The sequence below is a fragment of the Nerophis ophidion genome, linkage group LG09 (assembly GCF_033978795.1).
Source record: "Nerophis ophidion isolate RoL-2023_Sa linkage group LG09, RoL_Noph_v1.0, whole genome shotgun sequence".
NCBI classification, from domain to species: Eukaryota; Metazoa; Chordata; class Actinopteri; order Syngnathiformes; family Syngnathidae; genus Nerophis; species Nerophis ophidion.
The window spans coordinates 20142429-20167832 of record NC_084619.1 but is presented as its reverse complement, the minus strand read 5'-3'; the positions used below and the strand labels follow the sequence as shown (position 1 = coordinate 20167832).

Here is a 25404-nt window from a genome sequence, read left to right as displayed (position 1 = left end):
CTTTAAGACCCCCTCACCCCCTTCCGTCCGTACGCATGCGCGGAAAATGCACACGTCATAGTCACCTCCAGTGTTGCTTTGTGTGCAAGTTCTTAAATTAAATTTAACTTATCTGAACAATATCCAATGTTGTGGTATTTCAATTAACTGGAATCCAGTGTGCTGTGGGGCCTTATTGTAGTGTATCACACCTGAGTCATCATAAATTAATCAAATCTTTATTGGACGCGTGAAAGTACACAATGTGATAAAGAACATTTGACAATAAGCAATCTAGGGATCTAGATATCTGGTCAGGACACTCCTCACTCTTTTGTCTTCACCTTCATTGTCCATTTGTTTTTTGGTGACTTTATATACTTTGGACCTATATGTAGAGTCCACAACATACATGGCAGACAATAACTGATATAGTCTGTAAATGGCAGCAAATTTTGTTCATGAGAAAAATGCAGTTCTGTCATGTGACAGTTTTTTTTGTGCCTTTATTTTGAAGAGCCCACTCTTATTCTGTTACTTCCTTTACTACTTATACTTTACTTCCTGCTGCAGTTCCATCTGACAACAGCATGCTCACATTACTCCAGGACCGGTAAAACATGCTGACAAATATCCAGTTTTCTACCCATTTTCTACCGCTTATTCTGTTTGGGGTCCCCCATATATATGTCTCATATTCTGTGTGAACATTTTTGAGAGGTTATTTTATTGTGGCTCGTGTTTGTGTTGTTTATATGTCACATTTAAGCAGAGTCACTACTAGCTGTGTGTGGAAGCTAGGCTAACAAGCTGAGCTAACTTAGCGCCTTTGGAAGCGGAAGGAGGTAGGAGGAGACTAATGGTTTATTTCATGTAAAACAAGTGGTTCATTTCATTTAAAACAAATATGTAAATGTCATTTTTTTTAATTTAATTAAAAGTACTTGTTTATAGCAGGACGGTGGAAGAGGGGTTAGTGCGTCTGCCTCACAATACGAAGGTCTTGCGTAGTCCTGGGTTCAATCCCGGGCTCAGGATCTTTCTGTGTGGAGTTTGCATGTTCTCCCGTGAATGCGTGGGTTCCCTCCGGGTACTCCGGCTTCCTCCCACTTCCAAAGACATGCACCTGGGGATATAGGTTGATTGGCAACACTAAATTGGCCCTAGTGTGTGAATGTGAGTGTGAATGTTGTCTGTCTATCTGAGTTGGCCTTGCCATGAGTTGGCAACTTGTCCAGGGTGTACACCGCCTTCCGCCCGATTGTAGCTGAGATAGGCTTCAGCGCCCCCCGCCGCCCCGATGGGATTAAGCGGTAGAAAATGGATGAATGAATGAATTTGTTTATACGTTTAAAAATGTAAACATGATTTATGCATTGTTTGTGAAAATATGGCACATTTGTATTTTCTGTCCATCTTAATAGGTTTCACAGTGTCAAAATTGTGGGGAGAAGAGGAGGAGTTGCACCAGTCGAAGCTCTCTGCATCTTGTGTCATTAATCCAAGTGGGCCGCTACACAGTCTGCTTTGCCGGTCCAAATGCATCCGATGTTTTCCGGAGTCTTCCCTCGTCGGCCAGGTAATACAAAGCACCTGCTACCTTTTTTAGCACATCCACGGGAGCCCGCATTCTCGTTGTCTCTCCCTCGACAAATGACAAAGTTTTTCATTTAGTAGAATCTCACAGCTGACCCGGACATTCAAAAGTTCTCTTGCTGTCTGAGCGTTCTTTCTGACGTCACTTCCTGTGTGGGGCGCTGTCTTTCTGACTTCATTAACTTTTCACTTCCTCTCTCTTCAGTTTGTAAACGATCAGTCAATCAATCAATCAATGATTACTTATATAGCCCTAAATAGCTAGTGTCTCAAAGGGCTGCACAAACCACTACGACATCCTCGGTAGGGCCCAAATAACGGCAAGGAAAACTCACACCCAGTGGGACGTGTCGGTGACAATGATGACTATTAGAAACCTTTGAGAGGACCGCATATGTGGGCAACCCCCCCATCCTCTCAGTGAGTCCATACAAAGCTAAGAGCCGGAGATTCAATAAATATACGGCGCACGTACCCGTGTAAAAAATTATCCAATGAAGTGGACCTTAAAGGCGAACATTATCACAATTTCAAAAGGGTTAAAAACAATAAAAAATCAGTTCCCAGTGGCTTGTTGTATTTTTTGAAGTTTATTTCAAAATTTTACCGGTCCCCGAATATCCCTAAAAAAAGCTATAAAGTGCTTGATTTTCGCTATTTGGTATGCGACTATCCATTTCCCTGTGACGTCATACAGTGCTGCCAATGTAAACAAACAATGGCGAATACCACAGCAAGATATAGCGACATTAGCTCGGATTCAGACTCGGATTTCAGCGGCTTAAGCGATTCAACAGATTACGCATGTATTGAAACGGATGGTTGGAGTATGAAAGTATTGAAGAAGAAACTGAAGCTATTGAGCGAATAGCTATTGACGCTATTCATAGTCATAGCATGGCCGAATAGCTGCGTTAGCATCGCCGGTAAAATGTGCGGACCAAACGATCAGGACTTTCGCATCTTGTGACACTGAAGCAACTTAAATCCGTCGATTGGTAAGTGTTTTTTTCGCATTAAATGTGGGTGGAAGGAAACGTTATATAGTTGCAAATGCATCTGCAGGTTATCCATACATCTCTGTGCCATGTATGTTTTAGCACCGCCGGTAAATAGCATATTAGCATCGATTAGCGTAGCATGTTAGCGTCGATTAGCTGGCAGTCAACATCAAAAAAACTCACCTTTGTGAATTCGTTGACTTTATAGTTGCAAATGCATCTGCAGGTTATCCATTCATCTCTGTGCCATGTCTGCTTTAGCACCGCCGTTAAATAGCATGTTAGCGTCGATTAGCGTAGCATTTTAGCATCGATTAGCTGGCAGTCACGCTGCAACCAAATATGTCTGATTAGCACATAAGTCAACATCAACAAAACTCACCTTTGGGATTTTGTTGAATTTGTCTTTGCAAATGCATCTGCAGGTTATCCATACATCTCTGTGCCATGTCTGTCATCGCCGGTAAAATGTGGAGACACTCCGGCACATTCAATGGGGGTCTGGCAGCATACACTTTCGCATCTTCGGTGCAACTTGAATCCCTCCCTGTTAATGTTGTTACACCCTCCGACAACACACTGACGAGGCATGATGTGTCCAAAGTTCCAAAAAATAGTCGAAAAAACGGAAAATAACAGAGCTGAGACCCGGTGTTTGTAATGTGTAGAAAATTAAATTGGCAGCTGTATTACCTCGGAGACGTCACGTTCTGACGTCATCGCAAAAAGAGCGATAAACAGAAAGGCGTTCAATTCGACAAAATTCACCCATTTAGAGTTTGGAAATCGGTTAAAAAAATATATGGTCTTTTTTCTGCACCATCAAGGTATATATTGACGCTTACATAGGTCTGGTGATAATGTTCCCCTTTAAACGATGAATTAGTGTGGCTGACACGATGCTTTGGTTAAATAATTATTTCTTTAAGGGGTTATCCGGCTTAGTGTAGACATAGCCTATGGCTGTTTGCCTAAGACCTAGATGTCAAAGTCAAGGCCCGCAGGCCCACAAATTAATTATCTACGGCCCCCGAGTTGATATTTGATTAGTATTACAACCGGCCCGCAGGCCACAGGCACCTGCTGGTGTTTTGCATGCACCAATACTCCATTCCCCATAATGCAACGGTAGCCCGCGAACCCACTGCAGTGCCGCAAGTGGGCCTCGGCTTCATTATCCATCAGCATTCTGGGCAGACGTCAACTTTCAGCAACCCTCCTCCCCAATAATGGCTAAACGGAAGGTGGACGTTGAGAACAGGGGGTTTCAAGGAGAGTACATGTTCACGGAGCTAAAAGGCAAACCTGTGTGTCTTCTGTGTGGAGAAAGTGTGGATGTAATGAAAGAATATAATATAAGAAGGCACTATGTAACGTCTAAGAAACACAAAGACAAGATTATGGACACAGAACAGGTGCTACAGAAGGTGTAAGACTTAAAAAAAACGAAGTCTTAAGTCCCGGCAGGCTCTGTTCACAAAAGCCACATCACAAAGCTATGGTGTCGTTTTGATAACCATTTTTAATTTTAATTGTAATATTTGAATGATGACAAATAAATGTGTTGTGGCAGTATGAGGATTTCACCAATACGGCGGTTTGTGGAAACAATCGGTTGCTTTTCCAAACATTTTTAATGAACTGCCAACGTTAAAATGCTCAACAGGAAGTGCTTAAAATGTAATGGCTTTGTAAAAAACCTTGAGACAAGGTCTAAGTTCATTGTGTTCTTCATGATGTTTTTGAAACCGCACCAATTTTTTCCTCATAGTTTTCAAATTAAGTCAAGCATTTTGCCAAGAGGTTTATTTGTACTATGTCCATTTTCCGAATGTACTTGTTCTATTTTTGGCCCAAGTGAGACAAAGAAAATAATCTGAAGTTGTCTATATTTTGAAGTTATTATACCATGATTTTACCAGTCCGGCCCACCTGGAAATAGATTTTCCTTCATGCGGCCCTTGAGCTAAAATTACTTTGACACACCTGGGGCCCTAAGTCATGGTCAAGACCTGCACCAGATGACAACATGTTTTGGCCACACTTTGACGGTGGGCAGCCATCATCCACTTCACATATAACTTGATGTCCCACCATTTATTTTGTTACAGCCTGTGTTCGGTTCTCTGAGCCCACAGAATTGAACGCCTCACCCGTGCTATTCTACTCACTCCCCACTCCTATTGCTTGGCAGTGGATTCCGGTTAGGCATAGGGTGCAGATGTCAGCCACCTGGCTAAATTCAATATGCTTATTTATATGGGGGTATTGTTTGGGTGTGGTCTGGGTGTGCCCAGGCATATAAACATGTCAATTGCACATTGATTGAGCAGTGCCAGCAACTTGAGAGTTCCAGGTTCGATCCCCTAATCCCAGTCATTGTATCTTTGAGCAAGACACTTCCCCCACCTGCTCCCAGTGCCACCCACACTGGTTTGAATGGAACTTTGATCATGGGTTTCACTATGTAAAGCGCTTTGAGTCATTAGTGCAATTTTTCAGGATCGATGGAGATCCCAAATACAGATCAGCAGGTACAAGAAGGTAAGAAAAGTTGCTTTTGCATGATATTGTGAAACAAAAAAACAGATAATATGTCTTGCCTTATACACACACCATAATAATACTCGTATGTTTAATGCGCCAACAATCCATGAAGTGGTGCGGCTTCATAGCTTACCAAATTCGTTTTAAGTATCCTGTCTTGGAAATACACAAGAGCCAAGAAATAAACAAGGTGTCCCTGTATATTGTAATGATGACTGAAATTTTTAATACAACATTTTGGAAACGCCACAACTCAAAGGTTCCTGGGGAAATTTTGAGTTCCTGGTGAAAAAGTTTGCGCATGGAAATTTATTTACTGAGGTAGGTTTTGGTGGCAACGTAGGGAAGTATTTTATTTACAAGGGTAAATTGTTCAGTCCCTGTGGAAGTTGTAAATGTATTCATTGTTTTCATACAGTGACGCATTATCGATAATTGCACGTGTGCTGGGATGAAATTTGGATTTAAGAAGTGTGGACGACACAACTGGCTTGTGCACGGGTGTGGTTTGAAGGGTTAAGATGCATGTTTTGGAGTACTATGAATTTGTTCAATCTTTTAGTTTCTGTAAAAAATAATGAAATTAACATATATGTATGATAGGGGTGTAACGGTACACAAAAAATTTCGGTTCGGTACGTACCTCGGTTCAGAGGTCACGGTTTGGTTAATTTTCGGTAGAGTAAGAAAACCAAAAAATATAAATTTTTGGTTATTCATTTACCAAATTTGCAAAATCTTCCACCAAAAATATTTTTCTTTGTGGAATATTTGATGTGAAGTAATGGGAACCTTGGATAGGTCAATAATTCATTATAACATTGATTTTGATTCAATATTATGTTTTGAGCAATGACAGTTTAACAGAAAAAAAACAGCTTTGTTTCATTGGTCAATGTTGCAACTTTTTCTAAATTACATTTAGCCTTTAAGCTTTTTTATTTCACTTTTGATTATATTTTTGTTTATTTTAATAGGATTTTTAGAATATGCCATGGGCCTTTAAAACATTAGCTGTGGGCCGCAAATGGCCTCCGGGGCACACTTTTGACACCCCTGCTATAGAGAATATAAAATAAAATCTGATAAATCTATCGGTAAAATAATAAAAATAATAACAATCAGAGCCTTGCGACGCATGCGCGTTTATCATAACTCTCTCGCTCTCTCTGTCTCTGCCGCTCCCTCACGAATGCTGCTGCGTGCACAAATTGTCTTGTTTTTAACCCCTTCTTAACCCTGAACGCACATTGAAAATACACGCAACCCTAACTTAAAAAAACAGACATTTGACGCATTTAAGAAACTCCACCCGGACAGCTCCGCAAAAGAGGACATGTCCGGTGAAAAGAGGAGGTATGGTCAGTCTATCGTAGCCCGGTTGCTGCTATCATGCTGTGTGTTGTGCCTCGGTGTGTAATGTTTACACAACGTGTGGTACGCTACTTAACTCGTTCGGTTGGAGGGTCTTCCAGCTATGGCTTTTACATGTTGTCCTAGCCCGGTCGCTGCTAGCATGTGTACTCGTTCGGTACACCTCCAAACCGAACCGAAACTGCCGTACCAAAACGGTTCAATACAAATACACGTACCGTTACACCCCTAATGTATGAGTAACTTTGCTTTTATTTTTCTAGATTGCATTTTAATTTATTTTAATGTGTACTTTGTACATTTTGGCTGGTAATTGAACCATATCCGCAGGAACAAAAGACTGAAGGGCCATTGCTTTGTTTTAGTGAACATCATAACTACTTTTGAGTGGAGCACGAGACTCTGGACTTTCGATTCTTTATTTGTTTTTCTTGTTCGTTATTCATATTGCCATGCAGTCAGCATAGAAAAGAATAGAATAAAACAGAATAGAATAGAATGTACTTTATTGATCCATGGGGGAAATTCAGCACCACAGTTCGCTAACAATAAACAATGATAATAATAAATAATATAATATATATTATATATATAATATATAATATATGAATAATATAGATATATAATCTGCATATATTCTAAATTTCCGTGCAGTCAAGAAGGAACATATGCGTTATACAGTCTGATGGCAGTCGGTATGAAGGACCTCCTGTCGCATGTGGCTGCTAATAGGTCAGCTGCTGTGTGCTGTGAAACCGGGTGTCATGTTGGCAAAAAGGCAGCTCCAGAAAGCTAATCAATGAGGTTGTGGACGGTCTAAAGCGGAGGGTCAGCAACCCGCAGCTCTAGAGCCACATGCGGCTCTTGAGCGGCGCCCTGATGGCTTCATGGAGCTTTTTCAAAAATGTATGAAATGGAAAAAATAAATGGAGGGAAAAATAATTTTTGGGTTGTAACATGGTTTCTGCAGAACCTTCCTAATTGTTAGTAAGCCCACTGTTTAATATGTATGTGTTTGCGTTTCACTCATGACAGTATTTGGCGAGAACCATTTTTTCCCACTAATTTCAGCGGCCCTTGAACTCACCGTTAACAGTTTGTTTACATGTAAAACTTTCTCCGACGCTGCCACAGAAATACGTGTTTTACGAGACTCCTTAAGTTGTCTCATTTTGTCCACCAAACATTTTATACCGCGTGTGAATGTACAAAGGTGAGCTTTGTTGATATTATTGACTTGTTATGGAGTGCTAATCAGGCATATTTGGTCGCTGCATGATTGCAAGCTAATCAATGCTTACATTCTATTTACACTAGCTGTATCAAATCAACTTTATTTATAAAGCACATTTAGAATCTACCACAGGGGTAGCCAAAGTGCTGTACAATGGACAGGTTAAAAGATAATACGAAGACTGAGCAAACAACACAACACAAACAGAACATGATAAAAAATAAATAAATAAAACATAAAAACATAAAAACAGGTTCACAGCAGGTGTATAATGGGGCGGCAGTGCAGGATGGATATCACTTTGTGTTAAAAGCCAAGGAATAAAAGTATGTTTTTAAGAGAGATTTAAAAACAGGAAGAGAAGAGGCTTGTCTAACACTCAGAGGTAGGTCGTTCCAGAGGTTGGGAGCAGCAGCAGCGAAAGCTCTGTCACCTCTAAGCTTCAGCCTTGTGTCAAGGACCGTCAGTAGCAGCTGATTGGCTGATCTTAGGGCTCGAGTGGGGCAGTAAGGCAGAAGGAGGCCGGAGAGATATGTTGGCGCGAGGTTGTTTGGACATTTAAAAACAAATAGAAGGAGTTTAAAATTGATTCGATAACGTACAGGGAGCCAGTGAAGGGAGGCTAATATAGGGGTGATGTGCTCACGTCTGCGGGTCTGTGTTAGCAGACGAGCAGCAGAGTTCTGCACGAGCTGCAGGCGGGTGAGGGAGGCCTGGCTAATGCCGACATACAGGGCATTGCAGTAGTCTAAACGATTCGAGATAAAGGCATGAATTAATTTCTCAAGGTCATGTCCAGGGTGTACCCCGCCTTCCGCCCGATTGTAGCTGAGATAGGCGCCAGCGCCCCTCGCGATCCCAAAAGGGAATAAGCGGTAGAAAATGGATGGATGGATGGATGTCCTGACAGAAGCGGTTTCACTTTCGCTATTTGGCGTAATTGATAAAAGCTTTTTTGAACGACGCTGCTGATTTGTTTTTCGAATTTAAAATCTGACTCTAACTTTACCCCCAGGTTTGTGACACAGTCGCTGAGATACGGGGTCAGAGTGCCGAGGTCAACGTTGGGGGATTTACGTATTGCATCATTATGCCTTGTTTGTAGGTATATTTGAGCTCATTTAATTTCCTTTACCTATGTTGATTTATATTTGCATGTCTCATGACACATTATTTGTATGTAATATTGACTGCATTTCTGATAGTTTTTAGTATGCCATGTTGTTCCAGACCACAGCAAACATTACCCAGCTTGCAAAGATGGTAATAAATCCATTAGAAGAAGACAGCCTGTCCTTTCCTTTAACTTGGACACACACATCTATACCTTTGGCCATTCTAAGATAGTAATTTCCAGGCTTTATCTCACCCTCAGAGAAGCCTCCATTTTGCTAATGTTTTCCAATGTTGTAAAAATGTGTAGAATAAATATTACATTTCAACATTTCTGTCAACAAAGATTTGCGTCAGGCTGCGTAACATTGTCATTTTGATAGTAGGCTAATTAAAGTTAAAGTTAAAGTATCAATGATTGTCACACACACACACACACACACACACACACACACACACAAGGTGTGGCAAAATTATTCTCTGCATTTGACCCATCACCCTTGATCACCCCCTGGGAGGTGAGGGGAGCAGTGAGCAGCAGTGGTGGCCGCGCCCGGCCATCATTTTTGGTGATTCAACCCTCAATTCCAACATTTGATGCTGAGTGCCAAGCAGGGAGATAATGGGTGCCATTTTTATAGCCTGATACAGCTAATTAGGATAGGGGATAGGATAGAATAGGTCTTTATTGTCATTGTACAAGTACAACAAAACTTAGTTTTCAGCACAAACCTGTTCAAGATTAGACAAACAAACAGTGTACAGGGTTACAGAACAAGAACGCTGATGGGTTGCCGTAAGGCGCCCTGTAAAGATGGGAAAAGGGTAAACGTTGGGGAAGGATGAGTTAAAAAATACAATCCAGACTGGGCTCCTAAGGGGGCCCAGTCTGGAGTGGGAAAAAAACCTCCATAGCAAAGTACATATACTTATTACAACAAACATCTCGACATATCTAGCAACAGAGGGAAGGTAGTTCAAGGTCATGGTGGTAGGCCGGAGCTCTCAGGCGTTAACCATCCATTCATCACCCCTACGGGATTTGCGTCAAAGGCGTTGGGTTGGGGGGGGGGGGGGGGGGGGGGGTTGTATATGTGTGGCGGAGATTTTTTTGTGTGTGTGTGTGTGTGTGTGTGTTCCGTAGCCCTGATGTATTGTGCAGTTGCTAGTCCAAAGTCAACAACAACAAGTGCGTGTCCATGAAAGACAAGAAGGGAGTTTGTTGTGTCTTCGCTACAGTGTGCTTCGGGAGAGTCTCGAAGCCAGGGAAACAATCCAAGTTAGAATGATTTGTATGCGAGTGAAAATAAAATTTGCTTTTCACTCTAGATTGTCTATGATTGGTCCTCAAACCTGCGGGGTAGACAGTCCGATGTAATCCACAGTTCTTCCTACATCCTCCAATCATTTGTGGCAGCTTTGGGGTACTTTGAAGACTGTCAGCAACTCCCAATTTGTTGACAAATCAGAGCAACGCTTACTCCAATCAGCAGATGTCCTGTTGCCAAAATTTCGAATAGGTGGATATCTTCACATAATTAGCCGCTTACATCATGTGTTGCCATCATTATTACACTTATATAAGTCTTTTGATTTTTTTGCGGCTTCAGACAGATTACTTTTTTTGTATTCTTGGTCCAATATGGCTCTTTCAACATTTTGTGTTGCTGACCCCTGGTCTAAAGGGACAAACTTCAGATTGAGCAACCGTTTTCCGCCTTGCGCTGGTGTTTGACTTGTCTCCATTCAATAGTATAACATTATTTTTGTATGTTAAAAAGCGGAGTGGACAAAAACTGAAAAATGTAATCCATGCATGTGTGTGGACGCATTTTTTTTTCCAACCCGGCAAAATAAACAACAACACAGTCATTCCCATGTGGTGTGGTCAGGGTCTTTCTCTCTCCACTCCCTGGTCTCCTTCCTCATATCACCATTTTCCTTGTGATGTTTCAAACCGGTCTACGCAGAAGTGGCTAAAAATAATTGTGTGTTTCCAGCTGTCCCGCAAGGCAACTTTATAGCGAGCAAAGGAGCAGGTCAAATAACTCACGATGAGATGGGGGACGTTGCTTTCAAGGCTCGGTTGCCCCCATTAAAGAAGATTATTGCTGGATTATTGATTTACAGAACATTACTGGCGTTAAGCATGAATAAGTCATGGATCCTGACAGACTTGTTATCCGTAATTATTCCAATGGATTGTTCATAAATAAACTACGTAGCTAATTAAAACAGTAAGGATAGTATAGGCAATGTAGGAATGAGAAAATATTAAATACAAATAACAACTCCAACTCAAAAGTGTGCTGACATTCTCCTGACATTTGGCGTGTCGGTGGCATTTTGCGAGACATACGAGCAGGTAGCCGAGCTCGCATCATGTCTAGCGTGAAGAGGACCTCGGATGCATTTAAACAAAATGCGTGCGAGTGTTGCATATTGTGTGGAAATGGGCTCCATCGCTTTTGAACTGTCCTCTTTCAAAGTGAGGCGAAAATACCATAGGATGCACCAACCTTTTGTCTGTCGGACTCTCCTCTCCTCTGGTGGTTCCCCGTACATCCATCAAGAAGTGCTCCGGTGGAGCGCAGCAGGCCTGACAATTGTCCTCATAAATTGTGTGTGTGTCGGGGTGCAAACGGGCTAAGTGAGCAGTAAATAACAAAAAGCTTGGCTGCCATCCTCCCCTCCATGGCCACCTTTCCTGATACCGTCGGGCCCACGGAAGATTCTCCGGAATTCCCCGTGAGGGGTGTCGTCTTCCTGTGCGTGACGAAGGTGCCCCCTCGGCCACCGTCAAGGTGAGGTCCTTGACATTTTGAATTGATGAGTGCCTTTATTTTGCAAAAAAAACAAACCTACAGTCTGTATCCACCCTTGTTTAATAAGAGATCACTCTTGCAGATATCTTTAACTGCCTCCATCCTTCATTGTCACCCCTTTTTTGTCCCGATCATGCTCACTTTGCTTTGCTTTGCTATGCCCCTTTTTCGATTTTTCTATTCTCAGTCTCTCTATTGACTGTGCATTCATAACTGCCTCCAGTGCTTCCCTGCATCTCCTCGCCAATTTCATTTCCACTCCCTCATGGGATGTCCTTGCTCCTGCTCCAATGCCCCAAAAGGCTAATACACTTTCAAACCAGCGAATGCCGCTCACCATAATTTGATCCCAAATAATAACATGTAATTGCGGTGCATCAATAATGCCAGATAACCTTTTTCTGGCAGCAGATACTTAAATTTTTCTCCATGCCTTGCATTTTTTCCCAGCGCGTTTTCACCTTCATTATCAATATTGCTGCATATCCCGATCAACATTTTTTACATAATGTGCTGCACAACATGCAATATTTCTGCAATTACCTTAAATAGTGGGCTCAACTCCAAAAAAAATCAGTGCTTGTCCCCAGTGAACACAGTGCATCTGAAAAGCGCTTCACTTTCTCAACATTTTATTTTACAGCCTTATTCCAAAATGGAATTAAATATTTTTTGTCCTCAAAATTCTACACACAAAACCCCAAATTGAGAATGTACAGAGACGTCCTGGATAAAAAGCAGTGCTTCTCCTCCAACCTGATGGAGCTTGACAGCTGCTGTGAAGAGGAATGGGCACAGAGGAATGGGTGAAACTGCCCAAAGCTCGTAGCTGTTAGACCGTGGCGAGAATGAAGACCCAGGTGCAGAAGGGGGACGATTGACACAGGCTTTGTTCAAAGTTTTCTTTGAAATCTCTTTGAACAGAGTGATTAATACGAAGCGGCTATAGAATCTATATGATATATTAGAGTAACAAAAGACATATAGGCAGAACGCAGTAAACTGAAAATCACTCCATAGGGAGGAAAAAGGCAATAGCAAAATTATACACAAATCTAATAACAAAAAGAATAACAATCTATGATCAGCTAAAAAAGGTCAATCACTCACGCAGAGGAGACAAGAAACTTTAAAAAGAAAGTACACTATAAAAAGCTGAGATAACTACAAAGTAAAGCGCTCCAAGAGGAGGGAAAAAGGAAGGCAAAGCACTATGAAATTTAACACACAAAAATCATGACCAAAAACTTTAGCAAACGAAATTCACTCTTTCTCAGAGGAAACAAAGAAATCAATAAATAAGGCAAGGCAATACTTAGCAAAACTTTGTTCAAGGCTGTGGACAAGGCTGGAGGTACGTAGTGAGACGATATACTATGGCACAAGACAAGAGGAGGACGAGACATTTATACACATGAGGGAGGGTGACACAGGTGGGCACATTCAGGCAATCAGGAGAGACATCAGACCAGTGAAACGGGAGGAAGAGCAAGTGACCTGAAACGAGAGGGAGAGTTAACCTTTCAAAATAAGACAGGAAATGACAAGACAACATGAAACCAGACGAAACTCAGACAAGACTTCACCCAGGTGTGACAGTAGCATTGTGTTCAAAAAGGTTCGAGACTGTAGTTTCTGCCAGAGGCGCATCAACAGAGTATTGGGCAAAAGATGTGAATATGTTTTGTTTTTTTCAATACATTTGCAACATTTATTAAAAATAAACTTTTACTTTGTCTTCGTGGGGTGTGGAATAAAGCTATAGATGACTAAATGAAGCGCTGTGAATACTTTACATTTGTGATGGAATTTATGGCTCGTTGAACGGAGCCGGATCTTCAGGAAACATTCCTTTCAAAGAGACGTTCAAAGAGCCTTGTTGGTCTAGACCCCAGAATGCAGAGACGCCAGGCAAGTGCAGGAAAGAAGCCTTTTTTATAGGAGAATATGCTGGTAATACAAAAAACAAAGATTTACAGCTGGGAGGTTTCAAAGGCACATGCTCAGCGACCTTGTGGTTAGAATGTCCGCCCTGAGATCAGTAGGTCGTGATTTCAAACCCCGGCCGAGTCATACCAAAGACTAAAGATGTCCGATAATGGCTTTTTTGCCGATTTCCGATATTGTCCAACTCTTAATTACCGATCCCGATATCAACCGATACCGATATATATAGTCGTGGAATTAACACATTATTATGCCTAATTTTGTTGTGATTCCCCACTGGATGCAAAATAAATCAACTCAAGTTATGGAAAAAAATGCCAACATGGCACTGCCATATTTATTATTGAAGTCACAAAGTGCATTAATCTTTTCAACATGCCTCAAAACAGCAGCTTGGAATTTGGGATATGCTCTCCCTGAGAGAGCATGAGGAGGTCAAGGTGAGTGGGGTTGGGGGGGCGGGGTTGAGGTGTGGGGGGTGTGTATATTGTAGCGTCCCGGAAGAGTTAGTGCTTCAAGGGGTTCTGGGTATTTGTTCTGTTGTGTTTATGTTGTGATACGGTACAGATTTTCTCCCAAAATGTGTTTTTCATTCTTGTTTGGTGTGGGTTCACAGTGTGGCGCATATTTGCAACAGTGTTAAAGTTGTTTATACGGCCACCCTCAGTGTGACCTGTATGGCTGTTGATCAAGTATGCCTTGCATTCACTTGTGTGTGTGAAAAGCCGTAGATATTATGTGACTGGGCCGGCACGCAAAGGCAGTGCCTTTAAAGGGGAACATTATCACCAGACCTATGTAGGCGTCAATATATACCTTGATGTTACAGAAAAAAGACCACATGTTTTTTTAACCGATTTCCGAACTCTAAAAGGGTGAATTTGGCGATTTAAACGCCTTTCAATTGTTCGCTGTCGGAGCGATGACCTTTCCCCCGTGACGTCACAACAGGAAGCAATCCACCATTTTCTCAAACACATTACACACACCAAGTCAAATCAGCTCTGTTATTTTCCGTTTTTTCGACTGTTTTCCGTACCTTGGAGACATTATGCCTCGTCGGTGTGTTGTCGGAGGGTGTAACAACACTAACAGAGACGGATTCAAGTTGACTTACGTGGAGTGTGCTAATCAGACATATCAATGGTCACGGCATGCTAATCGATGCCAACATGCTATTTAGGCTAGCTGTATGTACATATTGCATCATTGTGCCTCATTTGTAGCTATATTTGCATCCAGCCTTTCCCTCCACCCACATTTCATGCCAAACAAACACATACCAATCGACGGATTCAAGTTGCACCATGGTCAAAAAGACGCGAAAGTTCCTCGTTTGTTCTGCACTTTACCGACAATAGTGATGCTACGACAGAGATGGCACAGAGATGTGTGGATATCCTGCGACACTCAAAGCAGATGCATTACCAATGATAAAGTCAACGAAATCACAAAGGTGAGTTTTGTTGATGTTATTGACTTATGTTCTAATCAGACATATTTGCTCACGGCATGACTCGATGCTAATTGATGAAATCATGCTATTTAGGCTAGCTGTATATACATATTGCATCATTATGCCTCATTTGTAGCTATAACTGCATCCAGCCTTACCCTCCACCCACATTTAATGCCAAGCAAACACATACCAATCGACGGATTCATATTGCACGAGTGGTCAAAAGATGCAATCATTGGTTAGAAGGCGATCGCCGAATTCGTCCTCGTTGACGCTGTCTGTCGTGATATGGCTCAATAGCTTCAGTTTCTTCTTCAATTTCGTTTTCGCTATCTGCCTCCACACTCCAACCATCCGTTTAAATACATGCGTAATCTGTTGAATCGCTTAAGCCGCTGAAATCCGAGTCTGAATCCGAGCTAATGTCGCTAAATCTTTCTGTTCCATCCGCCTTGGTTGTTTGTATTGGCATCACGCAGTGATGTCACAGGAAAATGGACGGGTGAATATAGCAATGGTGAAAATCAGGCACTTTGAAGTAGTTTTTCGGGATATTGCGTGATCGGTAAAATTTTGAAAAAAAAATCGAAAAATAAAATAAACCACCGGGAACTGATTTTTATTGGTTTTAACCCTTCTGAAATTGTGAAAATGTTCCCCTTTAAGGTTTGTTGGCGTTTTGTACTTCTCCCTACGACCGTGTACACAGCAGCGTTTTAAAAAGTCATGGATTTTACTGCTGCTCACTGCTCCCCTCACCTTACAGGGGGCTGAACAAGAGGATGGGTCAAATGCAGAGAGTAATTTCACCACACCGAGTGTGTGTGACTATCAGTATGTATTAGTATGAAGTGCAAAAAAAGCAAAGCGAATGAGCACATAGACCCGTCCAAAGTACAGGGCTGGCACAAGCAACATCTTGATTGGCAGCCAGGGACAGATGTGTCGCAGTTGCCAATCAGGGACAGGTGAGCCCTCAGACCAAAGGAATGAATACAAATAGGAAGTGGAACGAAAAATAAGCGTAGACTTGTTTTCATGTTAGTATTTAAGGTCGCGAGCTAGCACCAGTCAGTCTGTGAGCTTATCAAAGTGCAGTTATCGATTATGTTTTTTTCATAATTTTCATTTAAAACGGTAATTACCATTTATTGCTACATCCCTAGTTAGAACCGGCTGAGTCTGTAACAATACGTGAGGTCACCATGAATTTTACCATGAATTGATTAACGTGGAACCCAACTTAAACAAGTTGAAAAACTTATTCGGGTGTCACCATTTAGTGGTCAATTGTACGGAATATGTACTTGTGACACCCTCTCACTGTCGTGCGGGTTCCATGGACCACCATATAGAGACATCTTTGAGCAGAGTTGTGACTTTGTTTATTTTCTCGAATAAAAACCTCAGTCCAGGTCGCTTTTCAGCTCCTCTTCATCGCTCGCTCGTCGTCTGTCTCGGGCTCTCCTCCTCTCCTGCTCCGTGTCAGCTTCACTTTGGCTCCTTCCAGTCTCTCCGCCTCTCCCTCTGACGTTCACAGCTGTCGCCCTTTTAAAGTGTGTGAGAGGATTATTGGATTGTCCCCAGGTGCACGATCCACGCACCTGACCTTGATTGTGGCTTCGCACCCGGTGCGCCCCGCCTTGCCGCTTGCTCGCCGTCCCCGCTCCTTCGCCGCCATCTTGGGCCGGGCTCTGGCGTGCCCTGCCTCTCTGTCGGACTGCCGGCTCTTCCTCTCCACAGTACTGTACTGTACAATCTACTAATAAAACTTTCAATCAATCAATCAATCAATCAAAAAGTCACGTGCAACCCATGTACGTTGGATTTTACATGAATCGGAGTCTGGTAGGATCGGTGGAATTCGGTCAGTGCCAAAAAAGAGTATTGGATTCTTTACCCATCCCTAATTTCAACACAATGTAAAGCGCTATACAGTACTGTGTATAAAACAAACACAACAATGATGGATCAACTTTTTATTTAATAACAAAGTCAATACAACAACATCTGACTAAACTATCCTCATTAACAGCCACTCTGCCGACACGCACACACTGTCACTAGCTCTGTGGTGCACTCACAGTTTGAAATCACATAACAGCCAGGTTGTTAAAATGATTAAGAATTTAAAAAAAATCAAGAGCTCAACAACGCTGTGGAAGGTTACTGGATGTTTCAAACCACACAACACTTGCCCACTGTTTTCTTTGGATTCATATTGAGCAAGCAAAACTAGAAAAATATTGCAAAAAGGCTAAATAGCAATTCAATCACACAAAGTTGACCTGTAGGTAACAGCAGCACCACTGTGCTGCCTCGTACACAATGGGTGGATGAAACATCCATACACTGAAACAAGGCTCGTACACCAAAGCCCTTGCTATGAAGCCTGGTGAGGTGGGCATGCGGTCTGATTATCTGAGGGGAACTGTTGCCTGGTCATTTCTGATGTTGAGTAAACACAAAAACATGCAACGCAACAACAATCAGCTCAGTGGGCTTGTGGTTGGAGTGTCCGCCCTGAGACTGGGAAATCGTGAGTTCAAAACTCCGGCCGAGTGGTACCAAAGACTACAAAAAATGGGACTCATTGCCTCCCTACTTAGCACTCAGCATCAAGGGTTGGAATTGGGGGTTAAATCTCCAAATGATTCCCGAGCGTGGAACACGCTGCTGCTCACTGCTCCCCTCACCTACCAGGGGGTAAACATGGGGATGGGTCAAATGCAGAGGACACATTTGACCACACCCAGTGTGTGTGTGTGTGACAGTCGTTTGGACTTTAATTTAACAACAACAACTACAATAAAACAGTTTTCTGTACCTGCTATCATTGTTTTTATTCCACATAATCTACTTGATGGTTTGGTGCAGTTCCCTTTTTAGTTGCAGCATGAGTGTCTGGCATGGGAAATACTGCAAAAGTACGAAGTGCCTCGCAATTGTCTCAGTCATTTATCTGCAGGGGCCGCTTTCCCTCCCAATATTGGCAAGTGTAAGACAAAAGGTTGAATAGACTGAAAACGGGTTGTGCAGCCTGTTTGTGGAGATATTCTTAACAAAGCTTACGTAAGGGCTGATTTGGAAGTGTCCCATACGCCTCATGGCTTTGTTCCAATGAATGCAAGAGAACATCGTATCAAAAACGATGAACTGTCACATTTTGGCACTCGAGTCTGATGGGATTTTCTAAGATGGGGAAGAGGCAGCATGCATAAACATTAAATAAGAGTTGTCTGTGTCTCAAGTGCACCTACTTTGTAAGGTAATACTCGATGAAATCATCCAACAGGAGCTTACTTCACTACTTTGAACAGGGATAACATGACAATACATTTCTCTATAGGCACTACATATCACATATGGCTCAAAGCAGTGTTTGATAGTTTGACGTGTTACCTTTTTAAGAATATCGATTTCCGCTGTGTTCTGCAAGAGGTCTCAATTTGGAGTGTATTGACTGTGGTATTGTTGTGATATGGTGATGGGGGTGGATGACGCCTCAGGCTCCAGGCAGGCGCTCACAATACCACAGCTATTGACCTTTTTGACCTTCTCACTGTACTAATACAGCATTTAGCAAAAATAGACAGCTTGCACTTAAACCGAGGACATTTTAAATGTTTCCAATCAGGACCTCTTAAATTATTTTTAAGGGGCCCTATGGTGATGGTAAGCTACATTTGAAACACTTCCTCGTGGTCTAGATAAAATGTATTCGATATGCTTTGGTGTAACATTACTCACACTTATAACCTGGTTTTTTTTAGTCCATCTGCAAGATCTTTGCTTGTGGAGACATTCCCAGATTGCAAATGAAACTACGCCCAAACCTCTGCTAAAATATTGTACTGTATCTTTTGAAAATGTACACTGTTTATATATATATATATATATATATATATATATATATACATATATATATATATATATATATATATATATACATATAGATATACAAACCCCGTTTCCATATGAGTTGGGAAATTGTGTTAGATGTAAATATAAACGGAATACAATGATCTGCAAAACCTTTTCAACCCATATTCAATTGAATGCATTACAAAGACAAGATATTTGATGTTCAAACTCATAAACTTTATTTTTTTTTTGCAAATAATAATTAATTTAGAATTTCATGGCTGCAACATGTGTCAAAGTAGTTGGGAAAGGGCATGTTCACCACTGTGTTACATCACCTTTTCTTTTAACAACACTCAATAAACGTTTGGGAACTGAGGAAACTAATTGTTGAAGCTTTGAAAGTGGAATTCTTTACCATTCTTTCTTGATGTACAGCTTAAGTTGTTCAACAGTCCGGGGTCTCCCCTGTCATATTTTACGCTTCATAATGCACCACAGATTTTCGATGGGAGACATGTCTGGACTGCAGGCGGGCCAGGAAAGTACCTGCACTCTTTTACTACGAAGCCATGCTGTTGTAACACGTGGCTTGGCATTGTCTTGCAGAAATAAACAGGGGCGTCCATGATAACGTTGCTTGGATGACAACATATGTTGCTCCAAAACCTGTATGGACCATTCAGCATTAATGATGCCTTCACAGATGTGTGAGTTACTCATGCCTTGGGCACTAATACACCCCCATACCATCACAGATGCTGGCTTTCAAACTTTACGCCTATAACAATCCGAATGGTTATTTTCCTCTTTGTTCCGGAGGACACCACGTCCACAGTTTCCAAATATAATTTGAAATGTGGGCTCGTCAGACCACAGAACACTTTTCCACTTTGCATCAGTCCATCTTAGATGATCTCGGGCCCAGAGAAGCTGGCGGCGTTTCTGGATGTTGTTGATGAATGGCTTTCTCTTGGCATAGTAGAGCTTTAACTTGCACTTACAGATATAGCGACAAACTGTATTTAGTGAGAGTGGTTCTATGAAGTTTTCCTGAGCCCATGTGGTGATATCCTTTAGAGATTGATGTTGGTTTTTGATACAGTGCCGTCTGAGGGATCGAATGTCATTCTCCAGATTCTCTAAACCTTTTGATGATATTATGGACCGTAGATGTTGAAATCCCTAAATTTCTTGCAATTGCACTTTGAGAAACATTAAACTGTTTCACTATTTGCTCACACAGTTGTCGACAAAGGGGTGTACCTCGCCCCATCCTTTCTTGTGAAAGACTGAAAATGTTTTGGGAAGCTGTTTTTATACCCAATCATGGCACCCACCTGTTCCCAATTAGCCTGCACACCTGTGGGATGTTCCAAATAAGTGTTTGATGAGCACTCCTCAACTTTACCAGTATTTCTTGCCACCTTTCCCAACTTCTTTGTCACGTGTTGCTGGCATCAAATTATAAAGTTAATGATTATTTGCAAAAAAAAATGTATATCAGTTTGAACATCAAATATGTTGTCTTTGTAGCATATTCAACTGAATATGGGTTGAAAATGATTTGCAAATCATTGTATTCCGTTTATATTTACATCAAACACAATTTCCCAACTCATATGGAAACAGGGTTTGTTTATATATATATATATATATATATATATATATATATATTAATACCAATAATAATAAAAAAAAATTACCTGCAGGATGTTTGTGTCTGGCCAGATTTTGTATTTTGTAGGAAAATAGAATTTGTATTCCTGCTGTATAAGCTTTTGCATTCAGAGGAGGACCTACATTTCTATGTTTAGATACCAGTTTAATGTTGTAATAACACAAAATGTAGATTGTTTAGTAATATAATCTGTGATATTTCTACCTGAACAAATGTTTCTGATATTACATGTTGTACAACGTAAAGGTATTCATATCTCTGCATGACAATATTTTAACCTTCTCTATTTAGTAATCAAACCAACATTCCGCCTGAATGCAGCTGGGATAGGCTCCAGCAACCCCATGACGCCGAGAAGGACAAGCAGAAAGAAAATGGATGGAATTTTAATACTCAGCCTGGTAAACATTCTGTAATTGCAGGCTATCAATCAGGACTGGTTATAAAATAATACCCACTTAATTCCCATCTGCTTTAAAGCATTTTTTTCGATAGAAATATCACTGATTACATTATAAAACATCTCTGACAAACAATAATTGTAAAGTAAGACTATTTTAGACCAGACCAGATGAGGAGTGCAGCGCTATTATTGTGAAGCCGAAAATGCGTGATTGGTTTAAGAATAAGTGTTTCGACATTTTTTTTGAGGCAAGAATAAACAATATTAAAGACATCCTGCCTCTATTATTCCTTTCTGCTGAGCTTTTTATTCCATGTTACTAAAGCAGTTAGTGTAGCAATCTACATTTCATGTTTACAATGCACTCAACAGTAATCCAAACACGGACATGAAGCTCCACCGCTCCGCAAGCAGCAAAGCATGCTATCAGGCAGTTTCTCCAGTGATGTTGTCCCACGGTGACTGAAGACGAAGTAGTCTTGTCTTGTCTTGAGAACGACTTGCCATGGCTTTGGGTCTGGGACTTCCATAATGTCCCCATTTCTTTGTGCATTTCTGCTCGCTAATTTCCTGCTTGTGGCTCGACAGTAACTGAACACCATTATGTTTTCCTTATGCGCGTTAATCACGCATTTGAAAAAATTCTCAGGGCATTCAATCAATGGTAATTGGACTATTTGGATTGTCTAAAAAGACATTTTGCCTTTCATCCAAATAGGCTTCATATATATATATATATGTATATGATGTTTCCACCCCCATGCTTCGCAGTAGGTATGGTGTTCTTGGGATGCAGCTCAGTATTCTTCTTCCTCCAAACACGACGAGTTGATTATATACCAAAAAGTTCTATTTTGGTTTCAACTGACCACATGACATTCTCCCAATCCTCTGCTGTATCATCCATGTATCCATTTTGGTATAAACTCAACTCGTCATGTTTGGAGGAAGAAGAATACTGAGTTGCATCTCAAGAACACCATACCTACTGTGAAGCATGGGGGTGGAAACATCATGCTTTGGGGCTGTTTTTCTGCTAAGGGGACAGGACGATTGATCCGTGTTAAGGAAAGAATGAAAGGGGCCATGTATCGTGAGATTTTGAGCCAAAACCTCCTTCCATCAGTGAGAGCTTTGAATGGTTGACCAAATACTTATTTTCCACCATAATTTACAAATAAATTCTTTAAAATTCTTACAATGTGAATTCCTGGATTTTTTTTTCACATTCTGTCTGTCACAGTTGAAGTGTACCTATGATGGAAATTACAGACCTCTGTCATCATTTTAAGTGGGAGAACTTGCACTATATATATATATATATATATATATATATATATATATATATATATATATATCTTTTTGTTGTCAAAATGTTGTCAGTTCCACTGATGTTACTTGACTCTGCATTGACTGATACTGTCTTTTCCACAAAGGATCAGTAAATCAACTCTTAGTGTATGTCGGAAAGGTAACTATTACGAGTCGCCATCCATCACGCGCTCTGTCAACATTTATGTTGTCCCTCTGCAGACTTGGGCATCCACATAGAGTCCACATGACACCAGAGACATCATTACGTCCCCTTCCCTAGCAGCAGCCAAACAAACACTGCTTTAAATGAAGGACCAAATTCTCTTCTTCACCCGCCTTCATTGCCAGCGCCCACTGCTGGATGAATTAGATTGCAGGCTTGTTTTAATAGGGCTTTTAATGGTTTATAAATTGCACGTAATGATTCCTACTTCCCTCCCTCCTCTCACAGTGCTTTTTTTTTTTTTTTTTTTTTTTACAGCTGCTCTGCTTTCCAAGGGTGTGGGTGGGTTTTAATATCTGGTGGAGGAGGCTGAATGAAGAGGTGAAGCTAGACCTGCATAACTTTCTGGCCTGGCTTTTAACATTTCCCCTGGCTGCAGCGAAGGGGAGTCATGGAAATAAAGCTCTACACTGATACTATCCGACTGCTACAATACACCACATTGGAGAAGAGCAAATCATCTGGAGAGAGAGAGAGAGAGAGAGAGAGAGAGAGAGAGAGAGAGAGAGAGAGAGAGAGACAGCAATATCCAATACTAACCACGGGAACGACAGAATCTAATAGAAGAAAAAATATGACCCCTGTGTGAATATATTGTTTTTACTTTGTTCACTTCATATTCCATTGCGGAAATGCTTTAAGACATAAGCGTTTAAACCAGAGGTTTCAAAGTCGTTTTCACTGAGGGCCACACCGCAGTTGCACTAAATTGGTTTAAAAGAAAAAAAAAGGATTTGGTTACCCATCCAAATGTTTAGAATCAGGTGTCCTAATCACTTTGCCCGGCCACAGGTGTATAGAATCAAGCACTTAGGCATGGAGACTGTTTCTACAAATATTTGTGAAAGAATGGGCCGCTCTCAGAAGCTCAGTGATTTCCAGCATGGAACTGTCATAGGATGCCACCTGTGCAACAAATCCAGTCGTGAAATGTCCTCGCTCCTAAATATTCCAAAGTCAACTGCCGGCTTGATTTTAAGAAAATGGAAGAGTTTGGGAACAACAGCAACTCAGCCACCAAGTGGTAGGCCCCGTAAACTGACAGAGAGGGGTCAGCGGATGCTGAAGCGCATAATGCAAAGAGGTCACCAACTTTCTGGCATTTGCTACAGAGCTCCAAACTTCATGTGACTTTCCCATGTACAGTACAGAGAGAGCTTCATGTAATGGGTTTCCATGGCCGAGCAGTTGAATCTAAGCCGTACATCAACAAGTCCAATTCAAAGCGTTGGATTCAGTGGTGTAAAGCACGTCGCCACTGGACTCTAGAGCAGTGGAGACGCCTACTCTGGAGTGATGAATCACGCTTTTCCATCTGGCAATCTGATCCACGAGTCTGGGTTTGGAGGTTGCAAGGAGAACGCTACATTTCGGACTGCATTGTGCCGAGTGTGAAATTTGGTGGAGGAAGATTATGGTTTGGGGTTGTTTTTCAAGAGTTGGGCTTGGCCCCTTAATTCCAGTGAAAGCAACTTTGAAATGCTCCGGGATACCAAAACATTTTGGACAATTCCATGCTCCCAACCTTGTGGGAAGAGTTTGGAGAGGGCCCCTTCCTCTTTCAACATGACTGTGCACCAGTGCACACAGCAAGGTCCATAAAGACATGGATGACGGAGTTTGGTGTGAATGCACTTGACTGGCCTGCACAGAGTCCTGACCTGAACCCGATAGGACATCTTTGAGATGAATGAGAATGGAGACTGCTTTTCCACCAACATCAGTGTGTGACCCCACCATTGCGCTTTTGGAAGAATGTTGGAAAATTCCTATAAACACACTTCGCAACATTGTGGACAGCCTTCACATAAAAGTTAAAGCTGTAATAGCTGTAAAAGGTGGACCGACATCATATTGAACCCTATGGGTTAGGAATGGGATGGCACTTCAAGTGAGTCAAGGCAGGTGTCCAAATACTATTGGCAATATAGTGTATGTTTGGCCCCGGAGGGAATACTATACTGTACTATTATTACACAAAATGCAATGCATTTTATTAGTTGTTTTTTTTTTTATGTAAAAAAATATGTTGAGTAACAATAATTGAATCTCAAAATGCAGTGTATATTACTGTAAATTAAAAAACAGTACTGCTGTTTATATGGTTAAAAAAAAAAAAGCAGCTCAGTTGCCAGATTTTTTGTGTAAAATGTACATTTGTTTTTTCCTGTAAATAAAAACTGCAATTTTACAGTAAAATTTTGGCATCCGAGCTGCCAGGTTGTTTTTTGTTTTTTTACCGCAAATCAACAATTTTATATTCGTTGGTGTACTACTGAAAATGCCAAAACGGCACCATAGTTTATTACAGTAAAAAAGTTGTTTTTTTCTTTTCGATAAAAATGCTTTAAAAACATCAGTACATTTCACAATTTTACCATGAAATCAATTGTCACATCTTGATGGATAATTTGCTTTGAAATCCATCCATCCATCCATTTCCTACCCCCTTTTGGGGTTGCGGGGGGCACTGGCGCCTATCTCAGCTACAATCTGGTGGAAGGCGGTGTACACCCTGGACAAGTCGCTACCTCATCACATGGCCAACACAGATAGACAGACAACATCCATCCATCCATTTTCTACCGCTTATTCCCTTTTGGGGTGGCGGGGGGCGCTGGCGCCTATCTCAGCTACAATCGGGTGGAAGGCGGGGTACACCCTGGACAAGTCGCCACCTCATCACAGGGCCAACACAGATAGACAGACAACATTCACACTCACATTCACACACTAGGGCCAATTTAGTGTTGCCAATCAACCTATCCCCAGGTGCATGTCTTTGGAAGTGGGAGGAAGCCGGAGTACCCGGAGGGAACCCACGCATTCACGGGGAGAACATGT

General features: G+C 41.5%; 1 long non-coding RNA gene across 4 annotated transcripts; it reads left to right on the top strand.

Moving 5' to 3' along the window:
- The first annotated feature begins 524 nt into the window (after window positions 1–524).
- LOC133558778 (uncharacterized) lies at window positions 525–21263 on the top strand. Of its 4 annotated transcripts, none has more exons than XR_009807988.1 (3): window positions 525–592; window positions 1404–1558; window positions 20912–21263. It is a non-coding gene; the product is annotated as an uncharacterized LOC133558778 (long non-coding RNA). The 4 variants fall into 4 exon arrangements; XR_009807986.1 differs by lacking the exon at window positions 20912–21263 and adding an exon at window positions 16663–16823; XR_009807987.1 differs by lacking the exon at window positions 20912–21263 and adding an exon at window positions 8747–8988.
- The last annotated feature ends 4141 nt before the right edge of the window (window positions 21264–25404 follow it).